The sequence below is a fragment of the Anabrus simplex genome, chromosome 6 (assembly GCF_040414725.1).
Source record: "Anabrus simplex isolate iqAnaSimp1 chromosome 6, ASM4041472v1, whole genome shotgun sequence".
In the NCBI taxonomy this organism is placed as follows: domain Eukaryota; kingdom Metazoa; phylum Arthropoda; class Insecta; order Orthoptera; family Tettigoniidae; genus Anabrus; species Anabrus simplex.
Window position 1 is genome coordinate 331449258 of NC_090270.1, and position 12290 is coordinate 331461547.

Below are 12290 nucleotides of genomic sequence, written 5' to 3' on the forward strand. Positions count from 1 at the left end.
ATTATTATTATTATTATTATTATTATTATTATACTGCTAACGTTTCAATCATGCTGGCTTCGATATTTTTTTCACAGGATAAGTCATTCTTCACTTCAACCTAAGCACCTGACGAAGCAATATGGAGGCCAGACTGGGTCTCTGACATGGCGTGCATGCGTGAGGTGCAGGTCGAGCTGACACGCGAGCTGTTAGCATGGCAGGGCTCCATTGACAGTAAATTACTCCTGTGGCCATTACAAGAACCAATGATCCCATTTAATGGCCAACATACATACTGTGGTGCTAAATGAAATATGTTGTGCTATTATTTTTTCGGATATAATGTAGCGAAAGCCGAATTGTTGGTGCACTTAGTAAAGTTGACCATTATTAACACGACAAAATTTAAATAACTTGCGTAATAGTTTCGTTATACCGGTTAGGTTTTATGACAGTGATCTAGTAATACTGCACAGTCGAATATCGGTACAATTGGACTTTGTCACCATATAATACAAGTTAAACATAACGCCATCCTGTTGAAACTGTGCCATCATTCTACAAAACATAATAATACCAAGCAAATTGAACTACAGACAACATGGTGATAATGTCGACAACTGACAACAGGAGAACAGTCTACTGGTCCTGTTCTTCTGTCCCCAAAATCCTGGCTGAAGATTGTGACATTATTGGATGTTCAAAATATCAATATATTATATTATATCTTCGTAATTTCCAGCACTTTAAAGGACTCTTGCAGGACTACTATTTGACTCATGCTTTAAAAGAATGTCATAATTTCCTCATTCGTAGAAAATCTGGTCTGGAATGCCAAGAATAACGGCTGAGAGGATCCGTCGTGCTGACCACAGGACACCTCAAAATCTGCATGCCTTTGGGCTGAGCAGCGGTCGCTTGCTAGGCCATGGCCCTCCGAGGCTGTTGCACCATGGGTCTTTCATCATAGTAAATTTGAGTATCAATCAATCAATCAATCAATCAATCAATCAATCAATCAATCAATCAATCAATCAATCAATCAATCAATCAATCAATCAATCAAGCAATCAATCAATCAATCAATCAATCAATCAATCAATCAATCAATCAATCAATCGCCACTGATCTGCATTTAGGGTAGATTCCCTGTCTGTTGTTTACCATGTGTTTTAAATAATTACAAAGAATTTGGAATTTTCTTGTACATTTCAATCCTTTACGGCTCTTCCTACAAACGATTATTTGCCCCAACTTCTTCTCTTTTATTCCAACTTTATCTTCATATTATGATCTTTGCTACTTCTAAAGACCCCACTCAAACTTATTCGTGTACAAATGTCATTCCACGCCATCTCTCCACTGACATACCATTCATTCGAGCAGCTCGTCTCCTTTCTCCCATGTCTTCCCAGCCCAAATGTTGCAACATTTTTGTAACGCTACTCTTTAGTTGAAAATCACCCAGAACAAATCGAGCTGCTTTTCTTTGGATTTTTACAGTTCTCGAATCAAGTAATCCTGGCGAGGGTCCCACTATTTCCCGGACGCAAGCTCTCAGCTGCGCGCCCCTAACCGCACGGCCAACTCTCCGTGAACTATTTGCATTAGGATTTTAAAAATGTATGATTGCAGTTAACATTCTACATGTATGTCGTGAAAATTCCATTAGTCTATTTTGGATAGAAGCCGAGCTGTGTTGGTTTGAATTCTGTCCAAAGCGGACTGCAGAATAATAGCAATTACCTGCCCTCTGGTCTTAATATGGAGAAGAGCCAAATTGAGATCAGTAACTGGTAGGAAGTAACGTCTGATCGGCTGGTGTGATGACGTATTTTTCACAGGGTCCACGACTTTTCGGGAAACAGCAACGGAAGTACGACTCTTACATGGAAGATGATGGAAAAATATGAGAAAATCAGGGAAGAAATGTACACCATGTTCGAAGTACTGAGACTTCAATACAAGCGTCTTTATCCGAAGAAATGTAGAATTGCACATGCGCTGGTAGATTGCTGCGTATGCCCGGCAGAAATCTGTTATCGTCGGGAAATGTTTGTACCTTATTTATTTTTATTAATTAATCTGTTTACCCTCCAAAGTTGGGTTTTCCCCCCGGACTCGGCGAGGGATCCCGCCTCTAGCACCTCAAGGTGAGTGTCCTGGAGCGTGAGACATTTGGTCGGGAATACAACTGGGATGGAGGAGCAGTATCTTTCCCAGGCGGCCTCACCTGATATGCTGCACTGGGGCCTTGTGGGAGATGGGAAGATTGAAAGGGATAGGCAAGGAAGAGGGAAGGAAGCGTTCGTGGCCTTAACTCAGTTACCGTCCAGGCATTTGCCTGGAGAAGTGGAAAACAACGAAAACCACTTCGAGAATGGCTGAGAAGGGAATCGAATCCAGTTCTACTCACTTGACCTCAGAGGCTGAGTTGACCCCGTTCCATCCCTCGTACCACTTTTCAAATTTCGTGGTAGAGTGGGGAATTCGGGGCTGGCAGCTGATCGCACTAATCACTACACCACAGGGGCGGACGCTGCTTGTACTTGTGCAAGCAAAGTGAGTATATACGTGATGTTGCGCCACGAATTCGCGCATAATCGCCCAGCGTCTGTTTTTCAGTTTATGATGGCAGATGGCGTGTGCGGTACCGCCATTTATTGTCATATGAAGGATGTGTATGGGCACGAGTGTAAATCACGATCTACAGTGCTCAGATGGAGTTGTGAATTCCATCGTAGACGAGCGAGCACGAGCCGAAAGTTGGTCAGGCCACCAATAATCAATTGTGTAGTGGATTTTCTGGTGAGGAAAAAACAAACACATCTAAAGTGATGCCAGTTCGCAAGCAGTGGTGAGTCCAAGATGCCGTTGGAGAATGGTTCGTGCTTGGGGTGTCCGTCAGCAAATGGACCGCTGGGACACTTGCTCGAACCAACAAGGTGACTGTATTTAGGCATCACACTTCACTTCCTCAATGTTTACGTATTCTGAACAACAAACGATGAGAGAAACGAACAAACGTCTCAGTTTATGTGCTACAACAAGGAACTTTGTTGGATTTGATGTGGCTAAACTGATGCAGAGTTCTATTGAGGATGTTTTTTTCAGCCATCTAAGAACCCACAGTGAGTGACTTTGATGTACTTGGAAAATATTGTTCATTATGTTCGTCAGTAAGGGGCCGTCCAATTCCCTAGCGTAACGGCTAGCGCTATAAGCTGCCGTCCTCAGTGGCCTGGGTTCGTTTTCCGGCACTGCCAGATGTTTATGAATGGCGGGAGATCTGGTATGTGGTTGAAATGGTATTGCAGATCACCTCCAACGGGTGTGCCTGAGAAGTGGACCACGTCGAAACGAGGACGCGAGTTTACATTAGTGAGGATCCTATGATGACGAGGGAGTAATAGGAGGGCAGGAGAAGAGAAGGCTAGGGGAAACTGAAATGTGGATCTGGAGGAGCAGAAAACCGAGGATAAGTTGGAATTAAATGAAGAGCAATACCGAAGTACTTAGAGAGATAGGAGAACAACGGAAAATAAAATTTATTGGTCACATTATGCAGTATGAGAAGTTTTCTTTGTAACATCATTGAGGGAAGAATTGCCAGGAAAAGAGGAAGAGGACGATCCAGAGTGTCTTATATCAAGAATCTGCTTGTGAGGATGAACTGCAAAACCTACACTGAGTTGAAAAGACTACCACAAGATAGATATCTATGGATACGGAGACGAGAATATGATGATGATGATGGTGATGATGATGAAACTGAATAGACAGTACATCCTATTTATACTGTAAGCTAAGAAATGGTTGATCTCATATGGGAATTAAGAAAATTATAATGATGAGTACTAATTAGACACACTATAAACGATTGATCATCTGTATTTTGTGTTCTTCTGACAGATTGATAACTACAGCTTTCTCCCCTCTCAGTGAAAGAGAACAGCAACTGTGTGAAAGGTGATATCAACGTGGATTAGAGCTTGAATGGGTGTTACCACAGGCGAAACAATACCGCCTCATTGGAGTGAGACGTTGGTGAGAGTGCGGATTACATCATGGGAAGAGTTGATCCCTTTCGATATCATGTGATGTTCTCGAGGTATGGAAGGCCTCAGTTTTCTATCTATTCCTGTAAGTAGAGTGATGTTTATCTGTGCCTTTGTTAAGTTGTAAATGGAAAACTTTTGCAGATATTTTAATTGAATTTGGCGTAGATTTGAAAGCATTTTGACCTTAAACACTAGGCTACATACTCTATGTCAACTACTCAGAGATACCTATGCCACGAAGTGTTTCTCATTGCTAAACAGAAGAGGCTTCATTGAAGAACGGAGTAAAAGACAGAGAGAGTTGGCCGTGTGGTTAGTGGTGCACAGCTGTGAACTTGTATTCGGAAGATAGTGGGTTTGAACGCTACTGGCGGTAGCCCTGAAGGTGCTTTTCCATGGTTTCACATTTTCACACAGACACACTGCACCGTAATTAAGGCCACGGCCGCTTCTTTCCCACTCCTAGGCCTTTCGATGCGATGTAAAATCAATTGTTAAAGAAAGGAAGTAAAAGAGAGAGCGAGATTCTTACATAATCCTAGGTCCGGTTAGGGACGTTCCGATATACCAAAATATCGATATTTCATTCGATATCTGTAGTTAATGAGAGTCTGACTCCTTAGCTGAATGGTCTACGCTGAGGTCTTCATCTGAGAGGGTCCCGGGTTCGATTCCCGGTCGTGTCGAGTACTTTAATCGCGTCTGATTAGCTTTTCTGGCTCGGTAACTGGGTGTTTGTGTTTCTTTCAACACTCTCATCTTCATAACCAGACAACACAATACACTATCAGCCACCTCAGAAACACGCAATAGTAATTACAACCCTCCATAAAGTGTAGGCGTCGTGAAGGGGATCCAGCCGTTAAACCGGGCCAAATCTACATGTGCGACACAGTTTGCACCCGCCACCCCACAGACTGGGGAAAAGCAGTGGAAGAAGATGATCTATACTTAATAAAAATATCGATATGCCGACATTATCGAAACAAAATATGGATATTTGTCGATATCAAATGATAATTTTATCCGAGATACAACAACTCGAAATTATATTGAATTCCGTTAAATTTGGGATCTCAACAGATCCAAGAGAAACAAAATAATCAAAATAGGCTAATATTTGTAAAATAATGATCTAAACGTCGTTGTATTTCCACTGAACTTTATACTTTTAGAAGTCTGTTTACACACTGCAACAAATCACTATTTTTTCGCGTACATCCACACTCTAGCCCAATAGTCGCAGGAGCCGTTTTCGTAACTAAAAGTACCGTTCACGAGGAAACACCAACGCAGAATCATTTAGGCGATGGACAGTTGTGATTTACCGGCAAAATAAAATCGTGCAAACATACCACAGGCCAAGAGCAACTAAACACACAGAACACATATAAGTGAACGGTGATGAACAATATAAGTTTGTAGCATCTGCAGCCACCTCTTTTCAGTTTCCACTCAGGTATTTTATAACTGTTATGTTCTTCAGTCTGTTGAAATTAATCTTTAGTAATAAATACATAAACTATCTTAGAAAGAAAACGTATCGTGACAGCATTATTCTTGGACTGAATTAAAATGAATGACATGATTCGTTCTTAAAATACCATCATTAAATTCTATCAAAGCACACTAAAATACTTAGAAATGTGTAAATATCCATGTTTAATTATTATGCTACATGCATTATATGTAGGAGAGGAGACAAAGCAGGACTTCATTAAGGGGAATGGGAAGCAATTTTGTTTTAAATAACACTTCCGAAATGTTGTCTCATACAATGATTCGGAGTGTTCTGAATGAAATGGAGTATAATTTATTATGATACGCTGCCCGTAAATAATTTTTTTAAAAAATATTTTAATATACCAATGGACAAGTGAGAAATTTTCCAACTTCCCGCATGCTTCTCTTTGAAGTTACTTATTTGTGTAACCGCTTGATGTAGAAGGCTGTGGTTTTCACTAATCTATTCCAGAATTAAGTGTGAGAATTTTCAGCACTGCCATAACAAACTCAGATAATGCTGACTATAGACCAGGCTGTTTTAGCTGTTGAGTAAGCATTGTGTCTTCCTTTGAATTCAGTTTATGAAAATTGACTTTTTTGTTTTACATATTTGACCCATTATATAATGAAGTATACAAGCTACGGAGATATTATTCTTCAGAGAGTTATTTTATGCCTTAATGCTGCTACTGAACTAGAAGAAAGTATTTGCCTTGATAGGTTTCTAATGTAGATCAATTTTAATGACGTTTATGCTGAAAAATGGAACATTAAAAATTAATAAATATACAGCTGTTTACTCAATCCACTTTATTCTAGATCAGTACCTAGGGGAAGGTTACAATTATCGGTGGTAAACATTTCTAAAATTTACACTCGATCGTTCCTGCGATATTGGTAAATATTTTCTGTGAAATTAAAATTGTCAAGGTGGGGCTCTCCCACTCCCCGTAATTTAAGTTCCAAACTTCAAAACCCTAAGAATTTAAACAGAACATACATAAGCATGCTCTGCATTACATACATACATATATCTTCACTATAGACTATTATGCCTTTCAGCGTTCAGTCTGCAAGCCTCTGTGAATTTACTAATCGTCACCACAGTCCTCTATTTGCAACTAGTGCTGTGGCCTCATTTAGTTCTATACCTCTTATCTTTAATTCGTTAGAAACTGAGTCCAACTGTCGTCGTCTTGATCTCCGTCTACTTCTCTTACCCTCTGAACAGAGTCCATTGTTCTCTTAGGTAACCTATCTTCCTCCATTCGCCTCACATGACTTCGACACCGAAGCCGGTTTATGCATACAGCTTCAACCATCAATTGCATTCCTGACTTAGCCTTTATCTCCTAATCCTGCCATTGTTCTCACCTGGTTGTACCAGCAATCATTCTCGCTACTTTCATGTCTATTACTTCTAACTTATGAATAAGATATCCTGAGTCCACCCAGCGTTCACTCCCGTAAAGGAAAGTTGGTCTGAAAACAGACCGATGTAAAGATAGTTTCTTCCGGGAGCTGACTTCCTTCTTACAGAATACGCCGAGCTCACTGCATTAGCTTTACTACACCTTAATTCAATCTCACACAACCTAAATACTTGAAATTGTGTACCTGTTTAAAAAGAAATAAACATAAATGTTCATACATTCCTAAATATCTTTGTGTGATTTGATAGAATCCGACGATGTTCATTTAAGAACGAAACGTGTTGTTCTATTTTAATTGTTTCTTTTTGAAGTTTAATACTCTTACATTTTTAGGTAGTTTATAAATGTATTATTCAAAATTAGCTTCCGCTGACTGAAGGACGTAACAGTTATTTTTTTAAAAGAAAAAAGCATATAAGGAAAAAAAAGTCATTGTTATCGGTCACTACCCCTTGTCGATATTAAAATAATTTGTGTCTTCGTTTTATGGTAATAGACTACTCATGAATTTTGTACGCGTTGTTCGATTAATACCACTATTCGTTATTTTTCCCCGATGTTTCGATATCGCCAATGTCGTAACATAGTACAGTATCGATACCAGAAACATGTCCGGCACGCTGGCCTTTGGTTCAAGTGGTCCCATGTTCAATTCCCGGCCGGTTCGGGGATTTTAATACGTTCCTCGTAGTCACCATATGTCCCGAAGCATGTTTCTCTTATCCGTCGACGTGAACTTCCCAAAATTGCTAAGTAAGTAAGTACGTCTTAGTTACAAATCTTATTAAAGTAAAGGATGAGGCTAGTTTCGATCGGCCTACCGGTGACCCGAGGAAATTTTTTTGCATCTTCCTTTCATATCGCTTCGGGTTACCCTGTGTTCGGATTGTTGTCTGAGCTATATTTTTACGCGAGAATCGGTTACAGCGGTTACGATGAATGAACCCTACAATGTTGCTGCCTTCAGATGGCAGATTGTTGTTTAATACGATTATTGGAGTTAAAGGTGTGACAAACGCTTATTTTTGTGTAACTACTACATCTGCCACTGCTAGAATAAAGTAACTGTGAAACGTAACCGTTAAAAATAACGTCCAACGTTACTCACCTTTTAATGGTCACAGTCTGGTCACCGCTTCAAGTTTGTCTCCTTACAGCTGTGTTGCGAAATCCCATTCATCAGGATAGAAGATAGAAGGATAGAAGGATATAAGACAGGATAATATGACGGACTTTCTGCCAAACCTCGACACAAACCGGTACAAGAAAATCAATTAAGTAAAATGAAATAATGTTATCTATACAAATAAAGATGTAGGGGGTCCGCTGTCTGTAATTTCTTTTGTTTTGCCAATTTTTCAGATATTTATCCGTTTTAGGTCAACTCAAGACCGAATCGGTGGTTTTTACGTTTCGTGTCTGTTTGTTTGTCTGTTTGTCTGTTCCACCATCACGACGAAACGGCTGGTTAGATCTCAACCAAACTTCATGTTTAGAGTATACTCATCCCGGGGAAGGTTTAGATAGGCATATCATTTTAAAATCTTTGAATAGACGGGGGTTTATAGGAAAACCAGAATGGTTTTCCTCCATTTTCTCTTATACTATTGATTTTCTGTAAACTCCGTGGACTGTACGTGAAAAGTCTCGTCATTATAAACATTTCGTTATGTTCATAATTTACCTTACTCTTCACATGACGGAGAAATTTACTATTTTCTGCGGGTATCATGCTCTGCATTGAGTGACCGACAGACCGACAACGAACCTACAGGTTACCATGGCAACGTCTCTGACTGCTTGCCAGAAGGGAAGTAACATATTGCCATTTTTCCCATCATGCGTTTTAATTCGTGGTTGTTCCTTGGGTAGAAGGCAAGAGAGGCGTCAATCGGCCTATCTGCGGGATATTGGCGGAATATCGTTGGAGGTTATAACCGCCCTCGAATAGATTAAGAAATAACACCATTAGTTATCTTCTTATCCGATTACTTAAGAATCACTGCGCCTAAATTTCTCCTCTGTCACCACTTTATTATATCCATAACTCACAATAGCATAATTTACTGAGGGGCATTTGATTTTCCAATACATTCACTTGGCATTTACATATTTGTTCTTATTCGGCTGTCCTCAGTTATAATCAATTTTCTATTAATTTCAACTTTCTTAGCTGTATTATTTTCTTCCTTCATTACTCCGTATGTACGCGAGTGCTAGAATCTACTGGATATATTTCCACCAAACTTCATTTTTATAATCTACCTGTCCTTGGGTAGGTTTTAGGGAAAATATTGTTTCTCAATCCCTGAACTGACTGAGGGTTTATACGAAACCAAAAACGTGATTTTGCACTCCCACAAAATATACACAACCAAATTTAATTTAAATCTGCCTTAATGGAAATTAATTTCTAAACCTGTTTTATCATGTGCATCATTTCTATGCGAGGATTACTAAGGGAGATATCATTAACGGACCGTTCTCATCGGTCTTAACTCAAGAGCGGGTGCGTGTGAAGCGTATTTCTTACAACTTGAAAACTACAGAAGATATTCGAACCAAACTTTATATTTAGCATCCACCTGTCCAAAGATAGGTTTTAAAGGTCAATATCATTTCATGTTCCCGGAATGGATTGGTGATTTATAGGGAACCGAAATGGTGATTTTACTCTTCCACAATATATACAGTACAAGACCAACCTGACTGGAAATCGACCAAACGTGATGAAATTCCATCTCTAAAACTTTTTTCATGTGTTGTTTTTTGTCAGGATGATTAATAAGGGAGATATCATGAATGATCAGTTTTGCAGGTTAAGTCCAGCGGGCATAGCCCAAAAGGTGTTGTACGTTGAGCAGATTTCCTGATCTATCTATATAAGTAAAATAGTAACGACTGTGTGCCTCTATATTGACTAATTTGGCGAAATTTTCGCACAGCTACCCGTTTAAGGGGTAATAATGACCATCTGCATATTTTTCGGTTTAGTTTCCTGAAAGTCCTAATTTTTACCCCCTTCGCCCAAAATCCAGATTGCGGTATAATCTGCCAGAAGAAAAAGATAATTGAAATTTGAGGAAATTATACGTTTTAGCCTGTAACGGACGAAAACTTCCAAGATCTTTAAATTTTTCACTTTTTATTCCCGAAGAATATCGAAATACGGAGGCAATTTTAATGATGGTGCAGACATTCGGAAAGTCCTATCACATAACGGATTGCACAATCTCCGTTCAATCTGGAATGATCTACAACCTTGGCCTCATGACGTTTTGTCGTATCTATATCCCTTTTACGTTTGATTTTTCTCTATTAATCGATGTTAAGTAAATTTGGTCTTTTCACGTGTATAATTCATACTTTCAATCACTTATAGGAAATATAGAATAATCAAACTCTTCACGAAAATTGGCCCACCCAGTAGCCATATGTGAGCCAAATGCTATGTATGTAGCTGTCACATAATTATCCGAAATGTAATGGGAGATAATCTTACAAACACTTTACCCTTTTCAACGTTTCTAACTCAATCTGACCCAAGAATATATGAGATATCATAGGACCACCCATTTAGGCCACTAAATCCGGCGTCTTATGGTACAATCCTTTGTCGATATGACGTACGTTTAGCAGCAGTTAATCTGTAAATGAAGGTCTGCAATATTATAAACACGCATATACTTTCGTATGTCGATCTATATATATTCGCTGAGCGATCGCGAAAGGGTGTGTCTGCTGTTGTAATCAGCACTCCCCACACCAACTTTGACTGGCAGTAGGAATGGGGTGCTTCTCCAACTCCTGTGTAACTGGCAGTAGTAAAGAAGGCCTACCATTGTAATGAATAGTTCACTTCTCGATTTGACTTGCAGAAGGAAACGGAACATGCAGTTTTGTTTAAAACTCTGCCCGATTGTGTTTGGCAGTAGGCAAGGGTGCCCGCAATTATAAATAAATGTCCTCATCTAAAATGTGACTGGCATTAGTCATAGTGGCCTGCTATTTTGATGGAAACTCACCAACTTGGTGTGACTGGCAGTAAGCTGCCTGGTAGTAGGAAAAGGGGCCTGACATTATAATGATAACTGCACAACTCAATTTCGACTGATGGTAGGGTAGTTGCCTGCCATTATAATAGAAACTCCTCAACTGTTATCAGTCTGGAAGTAGGAGATGGAGGCTGCCATTGTAACGAAAACTCCCCAAATCGATTGTGACCGCGCAGTAGGCAATGGGGCCTGCAATTATAATGTAAACTTCCCAACTCGATTGTGAATGGCAGTAGGCAAGTGAGCCTGTCGTTATATCACAAATCTGTAACAAACACTTTACATTGGAAACAGCGTATGGGGACCTCCTCATGCTGTTTCTCGGATTACGCTAAGAGACATGCAATTTTAAAACAATCTTATTTACTGCATGTACAGTATTTACTTAGATATTCGAATACAGTGTAGAATACCGTAGCGAAGCACGGGTACATTCGCTAGTGTTATCTATAAAATTACATCTATAATATCAATATAGAAAGTTAGCATACTAATTTACATATGGTTCAAGAATAATTGTACGGCTGAAACTTATAATAATATTATAATATAGGTAGCCCTGCGCGATGTCTGAGTCAACGATTACCCCTGAGCAGTTGAATATGTCATAACAGTTTGCACTTTAGTTACCGGATGACAGCAACAACTTAAACAAATACACTACCGGTATAGTGTATTTGACTTAAAGCAATCTCCTACGAAAGCGATGTCACTTGGAAGACATGCGTACTATCTCAACTCTGAAGGTCACATTCTGCATATGTAAGCCGCTACCAATGACAGTTACCACTTCCCAGTTACTATATTCACTAGTACGTTATTCTGTTGTCGTTACTCGGTAACCTGTTATTTTTTGTCCTCGTTACATTTGTAACAGTGACAGGCATGTAACTGTGACAAAGTAACTACTACGTTATTTTTCAGCCATCTCTAATTGGAATTGTTATATGTTTATTATTATCCGTAAATAATATTTACAAGCAGGTTCAAGTCTTTTTTTAAGGCATGAGGCCTTTACATCCTTACACACCGATGGCACGAAAAGAAAGAGAGGTTTAGGACGGCACTGGATCCGGGACGAATTGCTCATTATTTGGTACAAAATGATGACAGTGATGGTGATTTCTCTTCAGTATCTGATGTCGACCCTACGTACAGCCTCGTATTTTGTGATATTATTTTGTTATTAAGCATAATATGAAAATACTTAACCTAGGTCGATAATATTCCCATAAAAACAGATCATGAACAAG